Source organism: Vombatus ursinus, unplaced genomic scaffold (genome assembly GCF_900497805.2).
Source record: "Vombatus ursinus unplaced genomic scaffold, bare-nosed wombat genome assembly UNPS02014791.1, whole genome shotgun sequence".
In the NCBI taxonomy this organism is placed as follows: Eukaryota; Metazoa; Chordata; class Mammalia; order Diprotodontia; family Vombatidae; genus Vombatus; species Vombatus ursinus.
Window position 1 is genome coordinate 34,903,302 of NW_020954569.1, and position 16,882 is coordinate 34,920,183.

Consider the following 16,882-nt stretch of genomic DNA (forward strand, 5'->3'; position numbering starts at 1 on the left):
TTCATGTCTTGTGGAAACACAATCAGCATAACACAAGATTTAGCAACTTCTACATTAAGGGACCACAGGACATGGAATATAATATTCTGGAGGTCAAAGGAGATAGGATTACAGCCAAGAATCACCAACCCAGCAAAACTGAGTATAATCCTTCCAGGGTGAAAAATGGACATTCAGTTAAACAGAGGACTTTCAAGCATTCATGATGAAAAAACCAGAGCTGAATAGAAAATTTGACTTTCAAATACAAGACTCAAGTGAAACATGAAGAGGTAAACAGGAAAGAGAAATCATAAGGGACTTATTAAGGTTGAACTGTTTACATTCCTTCATGGAAAGATATTTGTAACTCATGAGACCTTTATCAGTATTAGGGTAGTTGGAGGGAAACAATAATATGTATGTATATCGATAGACAGACAGACAGACAGATAGATAGATAGATAGATAGATAGATAGATAGATAGATAGATAGATAGATAGATAGATAGATAGATAGATAGATAGATGGCACAGGGTGAGTTGAAGATGAATGGGTGATATTTGGAGAATAAAATTAAGGGGTGAGAGAGGTGGGGGAAAGAGAAAGGGAGAGGTAGAATGGGGTAAATTATCTCACATAAAAGAGACAAGAAAAGGCTTTTACAGTGGAGGGGAAGTGGGGGAAGGTGAGGGAATGAGTGAATCTTCTTCTCATCAGATTTGGCTTAAGGAGGGAATAACCTATTCACTCACAGGGTCAAAAGAAAAATAGAATAAATGAGGGGTGGGATAGGATTAAGGGAAATGTAGTTAGTTTTTCACAACATGACTACTATAGAAGTGTTTTGCATAACTACACATGTATAACCTGTATCGAGTTGCTTGCCTTTTCAATGAGGGTGGGTAGGGAGGGAGGAAGGGAGAAAATTTGGAACCCAAAGTTTTAAAAACACATGTTAAAAAAAATTGTTTTCACATGCAACTGGGAAATAAGATACACAGGAAATGGGTTATAGAAATATATCCTGCCCTACAGGAGAATAGAAGGGGAAGGGGATAAGAGAAGAGGGTAGAGATAGAAGGGAAGGCAGATTAGGGGAAGAGATATTTAAAATGCCTGCCATCTTTGGATGGGGGAAGGGGTGAGATGGGGAGAAAATTTGGAACTCAAAATCCTGTGGAAGTGAATGTTGAAAACTAAAAATAAATAAATTAAAATAAATAAAGAAAAAGAAAAAAATTGCCACATTTCAATAAAGACATATAATATTTTTCCCCTCCTTACAATGTGCAATGATGCATTATAATCTTGGCATATACATAATGTTCTTGATCTCTTGACCAGTAATTTTCCCTTTAGAAATATCATACATATCCTTGATTATTTTTTCTTTTCCCTTTGTATATTTATTGTAATTCATTGTATTCAAATTAAATATGTGGTCATCTTCCTTTGTCCCCCTTTATTGTAAAGTCATTAGCCAAATGAATTTTCCTAACTTTTGTAATATGCACTCTATTTCTTGCCACAGTCAATTGCTCTCTTATCTAAAGCATAAAGTGATATGATAGCACTACTGGTATTTTAATCCTTCAAGGATTTATTATTCCATTGCCCCACCAAAGTAGCACACATGCTTGCCCTCATAGAGGTTGCTTGACTTGTGGTCCTTTAGAAGTTCTGTACTATATAGGAAAGAGCGTGATTTGGAATATGATGGCCTGGATTTGAATCTTGCCTTTGTCACTTATTATCTTTGTGACTTTGGGCATGCTAGATCTTGATTTTTAAATCAGTAAAATAAGGAGGTAGATTAGATCACTTTGGATGTTTCTTTAAGCTCTCTCTTTATATATATATATCAACTTATATACTATTTAAATAGTCTAGGTCATGATTCGATTCATTCAAAATCTTATGATTACGTATTGTAACTACACTATTTTTTTTAATAGTTGCAATCAATTTATTAAAAGAGGTGATTGATTAGGCCTCTGCAATGTTGACTTCAACTTCTATACCTGGTTCAATGCTGATAGAAGTGATCTGTTTAACAATTTCAGAAGGACTGTGCAAATCAATAAGGCGTTTGTGGATTCTCATCTGGAAGTGTTCCCAAGTCTTTGAACCTTCACCACAAATTTTTCTAGTTGTGATTTGAAGCGTCTTAGTGGGCATTTGAACAGGTCCCTTCACTTTTGAGTTCTTTTCTTTGGCTCCTCTAATTAGGTCAGCACACACTTTCTCAAGGGATTTCACATTGCAGCTGGTGAGGGTGATCCAGAGTCGGTGAATGGTCACTTTGGGCTCCACAAATGTCTTGCCAGTGTCTTTGAATGCCACGGCAGTGGAGTGGCTTCCTGACTGACTTATTCCTTGGTGACAGTAATCAGTGGTGAGTCAGGAGGAGGACAGGCAGCTGTTGATTCCATGAAGCTGCAGTGGCGATACCTTCAACAAAGAGCACTACACTAGTTTTTAACAAAGAAAATAAGTCCATACTAATATGTCTATACATTTCCTTAGATATAAGCTCATCCCTCAGAAAAAATGTGTAAGAACATTATCCAGTATGAAAACATCTTCTTTCTTCCATTCATATTGGATCAACAATATTTCCTTATCCTCCAGAGAACATTGTCTCATGACAAATGTTACTACTCTATAGCTTTTATGTTATCCAACAATACTCTTCCAATTTGACATTGAAAAACTGAAGGAAACCAGATTTAAGTAACTAGATTTTGTACTTTCAAAGAATTTTAAAAGAAAAAGGTCAAAGATATTAATACATATTTCTATATTAGCAAAAATTATAACAACTAAGACACCTAACACTTCAAACAGAACTGGTTATCAAGGTTTAAAGGAAATTTCAATGAGAGAAGAAACCAATTAGATGCAATGTTAAAAAAAAAGGCTATGGACTCAATTGTCTCATTTAAAGTTGAATGTGATAGACTGTGAGGATATAAAGCAAATAATTGTCTCCATTATAAGACTTTTTTTTTCTCTGAGAATTTGGATGTAAAAGTAGAGATAAGTGTACTTGGGCTTAAGTCAAAGGAATGCATTATAATTCTTTATTCTGTACAGACTACTATTAACATTCCTAGAAAAAAAATGAAGACCTTTTAATAATTCAAAGGAACTGAAGTAAAGCAAGGTCTATAGACAATTACCATAGTAAAAAGAAAAGAGTAAACAAACTCATACAAATTCCTCCCCAAAGGAAAATTAATTACATGACAAGTGATTACTCACAAAAACACTTCTTGTGAATTATATCATTTGACATCTCAAGAAGATAAAATGAAAAGCAAAAGTTGCAAGCTTGTCAAATTCTTTCAACCTAACAACACAGCTCAGATTTAATTAACAACCAACATATGTTGTCACAATCAAATGCCACTATTGTTATGACCTTTAGTTGAATTTATGCACATGTGAAAATTATATGTAAATGTGGTGAAGTCACTAACAAATATATCAATTAGGACAGCATTCTCAACTTTGAGTTATTGATAGAGAAGGCCCTTTCAATAACATGAAGAAATATCATGGAGTTGCAGATAGTAATATGGCCATAAGTCCTGACAATAATGATTACAGCATGTAAAATCAGTTCATAATAAATTCTGCCAACTTAGATGAATTGAAATGGATTAGTCAAAATAATCTGAAATGTTTGAAGCCCTCCTCAATATGCAGTTTGAAAGCTTCCTTTTTGGAAACCTATCCTGCATCTATAGGAAGGAGATAATTTGGTACAATAGATTATGCTTCTTTTGAAGTAAGATAAACTGAGTTCAGATTATGTCACTTACAATCTTTATGACTTTGTGTATTTCTTTGAACAACTCTGGATTTGTTTCATCAACATAAAATTAAGGAATAGACATTGAAATTTGTCATTTCATCTAGCTCTAAATATTATCCTATCACTCTTTTTGTCTCAGTCCTTTTGTCTTCTAATCTCCACTCCCAGGTAATTCCTCTTAAAGGACATAGCTTGGGTGTATGAATGAGCCATGCGCTTCATCCTCAATGTGATGTCTATGGGGAAAGTTTATTTTTTAAAGCAAGGTAAGTAGATCAAACTTCTGAGAGCCAAGATGGTCGAGTAAGCAGTAAATTGCTGTAACTCTCCTATATTCACCCCAAATAGCCATAAAATAGTACTCCAAAACAAATCCTGGAACAACAGAACCAGTAAAATGATGAAGAGAAACAATCTTTTGGGCCCAAGAAATGTGGAAGATCATCAGGAAAGGTCTATCTCTCTCAGGTTAAAAAAAAAAAGCAAAAAGGCATGGTCTAGGACAAGGAGTGCCCCAGTAGCCAGTAGCAAGGCCCATCTCAACAAAACAGTAAGAGAGCCTGAGTACAGTCCAACTGAGCGTGCAAACACCAATACCAGGACTCCTCATGTCCCCCAGTACACCCAGGGGAAAGAGAAGAATCCAGCTCCAAAAACCACCACATTCTTCAGCATAGCCCTGGGCAAACAAGTAGAAGCCAATGATATGAACGCCTAAGCAGGCAGGTTTCAGTGCAAAGTCTTCTGTCACATGCTTCAATGTAGCTCCACTGGCTTCAGCACACACCAGACACTGGCACTTAGGACCCCAGTTCAGTATAAGGTAAGCTGCCAGACCCCTATGGCCTCCAGCAGTTCCAGCCATCTCCACTCCATCCCCTTATTGCAGCACCAGACATGAGAGTTTTCCATGGGCCTCGGGGCAACATCAATACAGCAACAGGTAAAGTGCTAAGGGCTGTAGCACCTAACAAAAGAAGCCTGAGAAAGTGTCCCTTCCACCCTGGGAGGAGAGCTCAAATTTTAAAAAAAGGAAAAAAAATAAAGATGAGCAAAAAACAATAAAAAAGAATCTGACCATGAAAAGTTATGTTGACAGGGAAGATCAAGACACAAACTCAGAAGAGGACAACAATGTCAAAACACCCATGAGCAAAACCCCAAACTAAATTAGGAAGTGATTTCAAGCCCAGAAAGAACTCATGGGAGAGCTTTAAAATCATACAAGAGAGGTAGGAGAACAATTGGGAAAAGAAATGTGAGATACAAGAGAATTATGAAAAAAGAGTCAACAATTTGGGAAAAGAAAACAACTTAAAAAGTACAATTGGCCAACTGGAAAAGGAAGTACAAAAGCTAACTGAGGAAAACAACTACTTAAAAGTTAAAGTTGGGCAAGTGGAAGCTAATGACTCTATGAGACATTAAGAATCAATCAAACAAATTCAAAACAATGAAAAAATGGAAGAAAATATAAAAATACCTTATAAAAATGCCTGACCTGGAAAATAGATCTGGGAGAGATGATGTCAGTATCATTGAAATTTTAGTACCTGAAAACCATAATCAAAAGGAAGGCCTAGACAGCATCTTTCAAGAAATTTTCAAGGAAAAGTGCCCTGAAATCCCGAAACCAGATGGCAAAATAAGCATTGAAAGAATCCACTGATGACCTCAAGAAAAAAAAAATCTCAAACTAAAAACTCCAAGGAATATTATAGCCAAATTTCAGAAATATCAGGTCAAGAAAAAAAAAGCAAGTGACCAGAAAGAAACATCCAAATATTGGAGAGCCTCAATAAGGATTGCATAGGGCTTAGCAGCTGCAACATTAAGGGATCATAAGTCATGGAACATGATATTTTGGAAGGCAAAGGAGCTAGGACTACAACTCAGAATGACCTATCTGGTGAAATTAAGCATAATACTTCAAAGGAAAAAATGTTCATCAATGAAATAGAAAGATTTCAAGCTTTCATAAGAAGAAAACAAAAGGAATAAAAACTGTGATGTTAAATATAAAGACCCCAAAGAAGCCTAAAAAGGTAAAAAAGGAAAAGAAAACATAAGGGATTCAATGGAGTTGAACTGCTTACATCCCTACATGGAAATATGATACTTGTAATGCTTTTTATTATTATTATTATTAAGATGTCTTTTTATTCAACCTTCAACATAGAATTCCAATTTCAGCTTATGAACTTAATAGACTAGTCCTTTCTCTTTAATTTTTTCTTTCTTTCTGCATTCATTTTTATTAATTTATTTTGAATTATCAACAATCACTTCCATATGCTTTTGAGTTTTAAATTTTTCTCCCCCTCCCTCTCTAGCTCCCTCCCCAAGATAGTGTGCAATTTGATATAGGCTATACATATACATTTCTGTTAAACATTATTTTCACAGTAGTGATGTTGTAAGTAAGAATTAGAATAGGAGGAATCACCAGAAAGAGGAAACAAAACACAACAGAAGAAAAAAAATATCAAATAGTATGCTTCGATCTGCATTCAAACTCCATAGTTCTTTCTTTGGATGTGGATAGCATTTTCCATCATGAGGCCTTTGGAGATGTCTTAGATCCTAGTATTGCTGAGAAGAATTAAGTTTATCAATATTAGCCATTGCACAATGTGGCTCTTATTGTGTACAATGTTCTCCTGGTTCTGCTCACTTCACTCAGCATCAGACCATACAAGTCTTTCTAGGTTTTTCTGAAGTCAGCCTGTTCATCATTTCTTATAGCACAATAGTTTTCCATTACATTCATATACCACAACTTGTTCAGCCATTCCCCAATTGATGGGCATCCTCTCAAATTCCAATTCTTTGCCACCACAAAAAGAGCTGCTTTAAATATTTTTGTACATGTATTTGATACTTGTAATTCTTATAAATGTACCACTAATAGAATAGCTAGAAGGAATATACATAGGCAGAGGTATGGGTGTAAGGTGGATTTGAGGGAATGATAAAAATATTTAAGGGATGAGACTGGGTACAGATGGAAGGGAGAGGGAGAATAGATTATATTATTTCACATGAAGAGGTGCAAAAAAACCTATTATATTGGAGGCAAAGATGGGAAGGTGGGTGATAAGCATTATTTGAACCTTACTCTCATAAGTATTGACTCAAAGAGGGAAAAATACACACAATCAGTTGAATTAAAAAATTTGTCTTGCCCACCAAGGAAGTAGGAGGGGAGGAAATTAAGTAAAGTGGGGGAACTGACAGTAGAAAGGTCAGAAGAGGGGAAGCAGTAGACAGAAGCAATACACTGGTGAGGAGGGAAAGGGTGAAAAAAGAGAGGACAAACAGGAGGAAAAATTGGATGGAGGGAAATGCACAATTAGTAATCATAACTGTGAATGTGAATGGGATGAACTCTCCCATAAAACAGGAGCAGATAGCAAAGTGGATCGAAAACCAGAATCCTACAATATATTGTTTACAGAAAATACACTTGAAACAGAGAGACACACAGAGTAAAAGTAAGGGGTTGGAGGAGAATCTATTGTGAAAAAAAAAAAGCAGGGGTAGCAGTCCTGATTTCAGACAAAGTAAAAGCAAAAATAAACCTAATTAAAAGAGATGAGGGAAACAACATCTTCCTAAAATGTGCTATAGACAATGGAGTAATATCAATAGTAAACGTATATGCTCCTAGCGGCGTAACATCCAAATTCTTAAAGAAGTTCAGTGAGTTACAAGAAGAAATAGACAGCAAAACTATACTAGTGAGGAGCCTCCAATGTCCCCACTTGCAACTCAATAAATCCAACAAAAAAAAAACAAGAAAGAAACTAAAGAATTGAATAGAATATTAGAAAGGTTAGATTTGACAGGCCTTTGGAGAAAACTGAATGAGAACAGAAAGGAATATACCTTTTTCTCAACAGCACATGGCATCTAAACAAAAATTGACCATGTATTGGGGCATAAAAACCTCAAAATCAAATGTAAAAAGGCAGAAATACTAAATGAATTTTTTGGATAATAATGAAATAAAAATTATATTCAACAAAGGGCAGTGGAAATATATATATATATATATTTAAAATTAATTGGAAACTAAATAACATAATTCTAAAGAATAAGTTGGTCAAGTAACAAATAAAAGAAACAATCAATTTCATTAAAAAGAATGACAACAGGAGCCTGACCTATTCACTACTTCTGAGCCAAGCCTTCCCACCCCTCCTGCACAACAGCACCCGACTTCAAGGCTTTTTCTGCTGGTCTCAGTCACCACAGCGGGTTGGGTGACAAGATGACAATAGTCTTGCCATTCATTGACTAGCTCTCCTCCTGGGTGGAGAATTCTTATGGTTCCTGGTGAACCATCAATTCCAAATTATATCAACTGTTTAAAACAAGCACTGATTGAATTTAACACATCAATCCAAGAAATTATAGTGGCTCACTGGCACCAGGATCATACTGGAGGCATATTAGACATATGTAATAGCATCAACACAGGCATTACATATCACATTATAAAGCTTCTACACAATCTCTTTATGGAAGAAGTTATAGGAAATAAGGAGCAAAAATATGTTTATCTGAAAGATGGAGATGTGATTAATACAGAAGGAGCCACTCTCAAAATTCTATACACACCTGGACACACTGATGATCATATGACTCTACTTTTAGAAGAGAAAAATGCTCTCTTTTCTGGAGACTGCATGCTAGGAGAAGGAACAACGATATTTGAAGATCTTTATGATTTCATTAATTCCTTAGAAAAACTATTAAAGGTTAAAGTTGATCTAATATACCCAGGACATGGCCCAGTCATCAATGATGCTGAAGCTAAAATTCGAGAATACATTTCTCACAGAAATGCATGGGAACATCAAATCCTTAATTTTTTTCATGATAATATTGGAAAGTTATTTACTGAAACAAACCTTTTAAAGATGATTTATAAGAACACTCCTGAGCATTTATATAAAGCAGATAATATTAACTTCTCCTTTCATTTGAACAAATTAGAAAAAGATGGAAAAAACTATCAAGCACAATGACACCTGAAAAGAAATGGCAAGCTAATCTCTAGTTTCAGGCTAGTGAATAAAGAATAACCTGAAGCCTTTACTGAGGAAGAATATTGAAAAAGAAACTAGCTACATTTAATTAGCATCATATCTGCTCCATTACCAAAAATATAAGAATTCCACAATCTGTATTTAGAGTATGTACTCTAATTATAATGCATCTAACTTTTTATTTTCAAGACATTATGAAAATAAATTATAACAAGTTGTGAGTTCTCAAGTCTAATTAAAATTTCTGTACTTTAAAATTAATAAATCAGATTATTTTAAACAAACAAAAAAAAAGAATGACAACAATGAGACAACGTTCCAAAATTTATGGGATGCAACTAAAGCAGTACTTGGTGGAAATTTCATTTCTCTAAATTCTTGCACCAATAAGATAGAGAAAGAGCAAATCAATGAATTGGGCATGCAACTAAAAAAAAAACTAGAAAAAGAACAAATTAAAAATTCCTAATTTAACTCCAGATTGGAAATTGCTAAAAGTTAAAGGTGAGATTAATAAAATTGAAAGTGAAAAAAATTGTAGTAATAAATAAAACTAGGAACTGGTTTTATGAAAAAAAATAGATAAGTCTTTCATTCATTTGATTAAAAAAAAGAAAAAAGCCAAATATCTAGTATCAAAAATGAAAAGGATGAAATCACCACCAATGAAGAAGAAATTAAAGCAATCATTAAGAAATATTTTGATCAATTTTTGAGCAAATAAATCTGAGAATCTGAGAGAAATCTATGAATATTTACAAAAATGTAAATTATCTAGATTAACAGATCAGGAAATAGAATGCCTAAACAAACCCATTTTAGGAAAAGAAATTGAACAAGGCATTAATTAACTCCCTTAAAAAAAAATTCCCAGGGCCAGATGGGTTCACAAGTGAATTCTACAAAACATTTAAAGAACAATTAATTCCAATGCCATATAAACTATTTGGAAAAATAGGCAGGGTCCTACCAAACTCCTTTTGTGATGCAAATATGGTGCTGATACCTAAACCAGCAAGTGCTATAACAGAGAAAGAAAACTATAGACTAATTTCCCTAATGAATATTGATGCAAAAAAAAATTGAACAAAATATTAGCAAGGTGATTATAGCACTATATCACAAGGATTATACACTATGACCAGGTGAGATTTATACCAAGAATACAGGGTTGGTTTAATATTAGGAAAATGATCAACATAATTGACCATATGCATATCAAAATCAACAGAAATCATATCATTATCTCAACGGATGTTGAAAAAGCTTTTGACAAAATACAATACCCATTCCTATTAAAAACACAAGAGAACATAGGAATAAAGGGAGTGTTCCTTGAAATGATAAACAGTATCTATTTAAAACAGTATCTATTTAGAACCATCAGCAAGCATTGTCTGTAATGGAGATAAGCTGAAATGCTTACACAGAAGCACTTCACCACTGAAGCAAGGATGCCCATGATCACCACTATTATTCAATATAGTACTAGAAATGTTAGTTATACCAATAAGAGAAGAAAAAAATTGAAAGAATTAGAAAAGGCAATGAGGAAAGAAAATGATCACTCTTTGCAAAATATATATGATGGTTTACTTAGAGAACCCTAGAAAATCAACTAAAAAACTATTTGAAATAATTAAAAATTGTAGCAAAGTTGCAGGATATAAGATAAACACACATAAATCATCAGAAGTTCTATACTTGACCATCAAAGCCCAGGAGCAAGAGATAGAAAGATAATTTTCAATTAAAATAACTGTAGAAAATACTTGAGGATCTACCTGCCAAGACAAACTCAGGAACTATATGAACACAATTTCAAAACACTTTTCATACCAATAAAGTCAGACCTAAACAATTGGAAAAATATCCATGGTTCATGGGTTGGCTGAGTCAATATCGTAAAAGTGATAATTCTGCCTAAACTAGTTTACTTATTCAGTGCCATGACAATTAAACTACCAAAACATATTTGATAGAGCCAGAAAAAATAACAACAAAATTCATCTGGAAGAAGAAAATATCAAGAGAATTAATAAAAAAAAAATACAAAGGAAGGTTGCCTAGCAATACCAGATCTCAAATTGTATTATAAAGTAGTAATCATCAAAACTATTTAGTACTGGCTGAGAAATAGAATGATGGATCAGTGCAGCAAATTAGGTACACAAGACACCATAGTCAATGACCATAGTAACCTAGTATTACCATATTCATTATGTTCATACTAGTGTTGGGACACTGATGCACTTTTGGTAGAGTTGTGAACTGATCTAACCATTCTGGAGATCAATTTGGTACTATGCCCAAAAGGCAACCAAACTGCATACCCTTTCATCCAGCAGTAACATTACTAGATCTGTGTCCCTAAGAGATTAAAAAAAGGGAAAAGGACCTATATTTGCAAAAATATTTATATCAGCCCATTTCATGGTGACAAAGTATTGGAAATTGAGGAGATGCCCATCAATTGGGGAATGGCTGAACAAGCTGTGGTATATGTATGCAATGGAATACTATTGTACAATAAGAACTGATGAAATGGAAGTTTTCAGAAAAACCTGGAAAGACTCATATGAAGTGATGCAACGTGAAATGAGCAGAACCAGGAAAACATTGCATACAGTATCAGCAACATTGTGTGATGATCAACTATGAATGGCATAGAACTATATATGTGTGAGTATGTGTGTGTATGTATTTGTATGTATTTATTGCACATTTGAAATTATTCATAAAAAGAGTTATAGAATAATCCCTGGATTTCAGTTGGAAGACTTGGGTTCAAGAACCAACTCTGTCCTTAGCACCTTCATAACCCTAAGCAAGTCATTTAATTTTGGGTGTCAGCTTTCTTCTCTGAATCTCAGAATTCTTGTGTTGCAAAATAATTTAGAGGCTATCACTGTAGTTCAGAACTAAACAATAATTCCTTCTGAAATATATAGGACAAGTGTGGCAACCAGTGTTTAAAGGCTTTTGTGAGAGGAAACCCACTACTTCATGACTATGTCCACTACCCTGTGGTTAACTCTAGCTGTGAAGTTTTTTTTTCTTCCTGACATCAAGTCTAAGTCTTTTTCTTTGTAACTTATATGTAGTGAACAAAATATCCCAAATTTGATTTGCTGAGCTCAATCAACTGCTTGGTCTCAGAGGGCAGAAAATGTGGACAGGAGTAGAAGTTAAGAGGAAGAATAAGGAAGCTCCAAGCAGAAATTAGTTAATTACTTTTCAAGGATTTCATACAAGAGATTCCTATCCAACTAGATTTTGAATTGTGTGGCATCGGAACTCCTTTATCACACTAAGAACCTATGATTTCCTGAGGAAAAGTAGATAAGTGGTTGTAAATACACAATATTAAAATTGGAAAGACAATCAGAGGTCAGCAGGTCAGATTTTAATTATATGTGAATCCAAACATCTCCTGAGGTGATAAGAGCCTTTCCATCAGAAGCTTTCAGTTTCTAATTGGTTCTACCCAACTAATTGAATTCAATTCAGCTCAATAACTTTTGGTGGCTATCATTGCATCTAGATAAATACACACTTCTTAAATTTTCATGTAAGCAATTTACAAACTGTCTACAACTTATCTTTCCTGTATTATTTCACACTATGTCCTTCCTGCATGTTGTGTTCTGGCCAAACTGGATTGCCTGGATTGCCAGGGCAATTCATTTTCCATTTTCATGACTTTTCTAGGGTCATGCCACACATTCCTAGGGGATCCCAGTGCCCATCATAAAGAAGCCTGAAATACAGGAGCATGAAAAAATCAAACTTCTTACTCTGTCACTTAGGGTTATCATCTATGTCTCCAACCACTTTTCTGTTCATAGTTAACACCAATGCCTTTAGCATAGTCCACATACCAATAAAGCTGGACTACCAACTCTTGTACATTTTGCTCTGGTTTCTCTCATTTCCCCATATTCATGCAAACCAGCTCCCGAAAATGATTGAAAAAAACATAGTACTTTAGAGAAATGTGTGTGTGTTTTAAGTGTAGTGAAAATTTGCTAATTTAGTGTTAAATAAAGCCCACTATTTAAATGATTCTAAGTGTGTAGTGTTTTAAGTAATTTTTCAGTAATGTTATTAAACTTGTGATGACCAAGTGTGGAGCAAGAAACATAGTTATATTTTCAATTAAAACACCTGTTATGTGTTTTATAACATCAACAAATCATCAATTTTACATTTAGACCTTAATACTCATCATGATTCCTAAGTTTTTAAGATATATTTGTTTTACTTTAGTAAAATAATTTTATGTGAAGAATATCATTGGAATTATTTTTAAAAATTGTAATTTTGAAATAAATAGCAAATTTGGTTTAATTATGGAGTTGCCTTTCCCATATCCACCATTCCATATTCTTCTTAAAATATATAACCTAGGTGCCAACTCTTCTGTGAAATCTTTTCCTCTTCCCCCAACCTGAATGTTGTCTTTTCTTATTAAGATTTTCTTATGACACCTCATCTGGATCACTTCTTTGCCTCATTGCATTCTACCTTGTCTTATACATATTTGTGACATTTCATATTCTTGTTCTTAAAAGGCATTCTCCTTGGGGACAGGGCTTAGGATTTAAACAAGCAAACAAAAAACAGTTCATCACCCCACAAAAGAAAAAATCAAAGATTCAGACTTCTTCTCTGGTACTAAGGGAGAACCAAAAATTTTTACACACATTTTCCAGATCAAGGGGGTATTGTACTCCTAACCCCTACATGTGAAAGAGATATCTTTATTCTCTGTCTGTGAGTCTATGATATGTGCCTGTTGTCTCTAATTTCAATACTAAAGAATACAGTAGCTTAAAAATGGTCCATAATAGATTAGATGTGTCCACATTTTTCTCTGTATTTATGACATTTTTTTATTTATGAATGAATGGAGATATTGGAAATGAATACATAATATTTGTACATATATTATGGTAGCATAGATGCTACAATTTACACCACCTTTAAGGCACAGCCACTTTTCTATTCAACCTGAACCTCCTCTATGTAACAGTGAGGAATATATGAGCTCTCTTTATTTTTCTTTATCTTTTGAGATAAATAAGAATTTCAGTGAACAACTGTTACCTTTTGAGAATTCATCCCATATTTATTTTTAATCATTTTTAATCATTCTAATTTGACTTTCTTCTGTTGCTATATAAACACTTTCATCATGTTTCCTGATTCTTGTATTTTTTTTGTTCTATAATATTATGAGAAATCTTTGTTTATTTTCTCAAGATGCCCTGCCTTAGAGGTTTTCAGGAAGATAATTGGATGGCCATTTGAGGGGGATGTCATGGAGACCATTTAGTCTTCCAGTAGCTAATTGGACTAAATCTCAGCTACAATCCTTCCTGGCTCTATGATTATACTTTTGTCATTCTTAACTGTACCTTACAAGCTTTGTAGATATATATATATATATAGCCATAAATATTGGTATTTTGCATGAATTTTCATAAGCTAGAAAGGTTGCTCTCTTTGCAGAAAAAAGTCAGTGTGCTATTATTTTTTCCATAAGACTTGAAAAATTAAGATAAATAAAATACATTTATTTCTATATGACATAAATAGTATATCCTTATCAAATATTTCTGGAGGAAATGAAGGCTATGGCCCTCACAAAAAGACAACACAGAATATAGGAATAAGAGCTCAAAGGATTTGTAACATCTCCTCAAAGTCTAGTAAATGTTTCCACATCTGGGCAACAATGCACAAAATTGAGCTAGAGATTAATGCACATTCTCAACTTCTCTCTACTTTCAGGCTAGCATGACTGGGATATATGGTAGTTACATTAAATTTTGTGTTCTAAAGGGAGAAAACATGAATTCGGTTACAAATAAAATAGTGTCAGCCTGTTATTACTCCTCTGATAATGTTTCAAGCAAATAAAATTATATTTCAACTCTATTACCTTCCATCTTGATTTATAAAAGTCCTACTCCATTCTCTGAGCTTTGACTATATGAACTATGATGAAGATAGATGAGATGATATCCATTTAGCAGAAGGCCACCTTCCTAGAGATTCTGCTTTCTGGCTTCTATATGTTTATAATTACAATATTTAGAAATGGAGTGATGTTGGAAGTTATCTAGTTTTATCCCTTTCATTTTACAGAAGTCCACAAAGATTCAGTGACTTGCCCAATTTCATGTAAGTAGTTACAGAATTGACATTTAATCCTGGCTTCTTCTACTATACCAGAACATGAATAAATTCTAAATGTTGCAAATAAATATTTATTTTATCCTCTTCTTCTGGAAGATTCAAATCAAATAGGATTTCAATTACTTTTGACATAAAAAAAATTGCACTTGGCTTAGCATCTCTACCACCCTTATATGTTCCTTTTCTTTCCTAAAGATTCCAATATTTTGGGCAGCTAGGTGGCACAATTGATAGAGCACCGGACTTGGAGTCACTGAGTTCAAATCTGGCTTCTAATACGTTACACTTACTATCTGTGTGACTTGGGGAAGGCCACTTAAACCCAATTGCCTCACAAAAAAAAAAAAAATTACTCCAATACTTTAACCAAACTGTGACATCCTTAATAGGGAGATTCTCTTCAACAATGCAAATAATGATGGGGCATGGAGCCAAGACAGCAGAGTGAAAGCAGTGATTTGTTTGAACTCTCCCCCAAACTTCTCCAAATATCTGTAAAAATGATTCTAAACAATTGTAGAACAGCAGAACCCACAAAAAGACAGTGAAACAAATTCCCAGCCCAAGATAACCTGAATGGTTGATTAGAAAGGTATGTTGTGCCAGTCTGGGAGAGAAACACAGTTCAGCTTCGGTGTGCAGGCAAAACAGGCCTCAGTGAACCTGGAGCAGGCCTCAGAGGACTGAATCATGGGCAGCTCCAGCAGTTTCCAGACTCCTCAACCCACAAATGCCGAAGAAAACTTAGAAGGTCAGTAGGAAAAGTAAATGACTATGGTGAGAGAGAAGCTTGGTCCCAGCCCCAGTCCCAGCACCCAGGGTGGTGGCTGCTTCTGGAGCTTCCTGCCCAGACTTAAGGGGAATCAAGTGGCTGATCAGAGGAGGATTGCAGGGATCTCTTTGCTGGTGCTGAGGCAGGATTCTCTTGCTTTGCTTGTGCTTGGTTCTGGGTCACAGTTCTGGGTAATCCTGGGAGGAGTGCTGGCATAGTGGAGCTTGTGGTGGCAGTGGACAGCGACTCTTCCTCACAGTTTTAAGGTAGAAGAGAGTGCTTGTGGTCACTCATAGAACAGAGCACAGGCCAGGAAAGGAGTAAATACCTTGCCCTTGATCATACCAACTTGGAAGAACTGAAAACTTACAGGTCCCTAGAAGTATCTCTGAAACAGCTGCACAAAACCCCTGAAGCTTGGGACAGTACATTCTCCATGCTAGAAGCAGACTCCTACCTTAACAAAGAATTTAAAACTCAAGTAATTGTCTGGAATCATGAGCAAACTTTGCAAAAAAAGTCAGACCATAGAATCTTTCTTTGGTGACAAAGAAGATCAAAACATACAACCAGAAGAAGACAACAAAGTCAAAGCTCCTTTATCCAAAGCTTCCAAGAAAAATATGAATCAGTGCCAGGCCACAGAAGAGCTCAAAAAGGATTTTGAGAAACAACTAAGAGAAGTAGAGGAAAAACTGGGAAGAGAAAGGAGAGTGATACAAGAAAATCATGAAAAACAATTCAACAGCTTGCTAAAGGAGATCCAAAAATACTGATTAAAATAACATCTTAAAAAATAGCCTAACCCAAATGGCAAAAGAGGTCCAAAAAGATAATGAGGAGAAGAATGCCTTAAAAAGCAGAATTGGCCAAATGGAAAAGGAAGTCCAAAAGCTCCCTGAAAAAAATACTTTCTTAAAAATTAGAATGGAGCAAAAGGAAGTTAATGACTTTATGAGAAATCAAGAAATTGTAAAAAAAGAAAGAAAGAAAGAAAGAAAGAAAGAAAGAAAGAAAGAAAGAAAGAAAGAAAGAAAGAAAGAAAGAAA

At 34.6% G+C, this 16,882-nt stretch overlaps 2 pseudogenes; one reads left to right on the plus strand and one right to left on the minus strand.

Moving 5' to 3' along the window:
* Positions 1 to 1,969: 1,969 nt before the first annotated feature.
* On the minus strand, positions 1,970 to 4,668 carry LOC114047860 (annotated as a pseudogene).
* Positions 4,669 to 4,700: 32 nt separating this feature from the next.
* On the plus strand, positions 4,701 to 8,868 carry LOC114047861 (annotated as a pseudogene).
* The last annotated feature ends 8,014 nt before the right edge of the window (positions 8,869 to 16,882 follow it).